Below are 1,899 nucleotides of genomic sequence, written 5' to 3' on the forward strand. Positions count from 1 at the left end.
CTGGTTCAGCTGTTCAGGTTCAAAGTTGTTGCTTTTAGAAAAATATGACCGTGTTATGTCTCTGTGTTATTTCGTTTTATTACCTTAGCATGTTTCCTGTTGAAGCGCTCAAATATGACTGTGTTTATAGCAGCGTGTACAGGCGGATCAGTTGCTCGGCTGTCTGGCTCTGGTCTGCTCACTTGTTCCCATACACTCGCTCTTTCAGGCTGAATACAGAAGTGATTCCATGGAAATAACTCAGGGAGACTCCTTTATTTACCATCCGTATCCCCTCGGTACATTTAGGCTAAAGAAGCTGATTCGGAGTGAAGGCTGCAAACTTTGACGAAGTGTGGCGTTAGCTTTAACTGGTAACGACAAATATTTACAAGCCACCGACTTCTTAATTCAGGATTGCCTGGAAATTAATGAAAACTTTAAAGCCCATTATATTAGGAAGACACCAATGTTCATAGTATTGCTTTATTTGCGTCTCAAATACGACTTTGTCTTTTCTAGCTGTCATGGTAACTCAAAGCGGAAACAAATGAGCCGCATTGGCGCATGGAGATGTGACGTCAGCGCCCTAGGTGCAAAGAGTCCATTAAATCAGGTAACATCTAGTTGTAATATTTTGGTTCACTAAAATATTTCATTTATTCCTGAGCAAATCGGTTTGACTTTTTAAACGTAAGCCTAAAAATACAATAGTTTGATTAAACTGTATTGTCTTACCTGAGATCTGGAGAGTATTTGAAAAGGGAGACTTTGCTTACATTCCTTGTGTAAATGTGCTATACGTGTTTGAACATTTTAGAATCAGACTAGCATATTTTTTAAATATGCAACAGCCTTTATTACAAAAAGTGAAGAGTAGCAGAGAAATCAGGAGAAAAAAAAAATATTTCGAGTCCGTTTTTTTTCTTTGCCGCTACGTGATTCACGTTGTCACGGTTGCTAAGCAACATAACGCCAAGGTAGAGGCTAAGCAGCTAGCTGAAAGCTACAGCTTCTGTCTTCCGGTCGTCGAGGACCCAAAGATGCAAAACCTGACTTCGGACACAAGCTGTTCTTTGTTCGACTCCCCCTAGTGGTCTGGATCACTTCTCTTTTCAGCATTTTTTGTTTGCATCTCTTTTTTGTTGCATGTGCTTTTCTCGTCTTTGCTGGGTGTTTGTACCTGTTGGCCACCGTAAAATACAGTGGTTAAAGTAAATATACCTTCAAATAGTAGAGTTCCAGTATTTTTAAAGTAAATTTAGTTTTACTACTGCACTCACTTTATGAGTAAGCTACTGCCAAGAAAACTGTAATGATACTTTTTAAAGTACAGTCTTAGTTTTACGATAGAACATTAATACCTGACCCAGTGTAGGCTTCTTAGAAGTGCTACAATTGGTGCGGTTCTAAAATGCATAATCTGCATAATCAGAACTTCACATAACACAAAAGAGGATGCGATAAGTGACCTTCAGAACAGAATTTTTATTTAAAGGCACCACTATGCCTCAAACCACATATATTTCCAGTTTATTCAAACATTCAAAACAAATAACACAAAACCATTCCTCAGAGAACTGGTAAAAAATAGGCCTTCAAAGTCGATATATAGTTTCACTAACACTGGAATAAAAATTGAAGACTTTCAGTTTACAGCGACATAAACTGGGTTTGACTCATTAATTTCTACAATCTTATGAACATAAAAACACAGTTCTTAAAGAAATATCCATGCTTTGGGTATCACTAAACAAATCAAAGAAAAATGACTTCCAAAATCTAAAATTCAACATGGCTGAAATAATGTGGAATTCTAACAGGGTTTTAAAATGTGGACTATTAATGGTTTTCAAGAGTCCAAGTGGCACTTTCTTTATTAGATTCCGATAAAGGCACCATCCAACATGGAAAAAGAAA

Source organism: Poecilia formosa, unplaced genomic scaffold (assembly GCF_000485575.1).
Source record: "Poecilia formosa unplaced genomic scaffold, Poecilia_formosa-5.1.2 Scaffold632, whole genome shotgun sequence".
Classification (NCBI taxonomy): Eukaryota; Metazoa; Chordata; class Actinopteri; order Cyprinodontiformes; family Poeciliidae; genus Poecilia; species Poecilia formosa.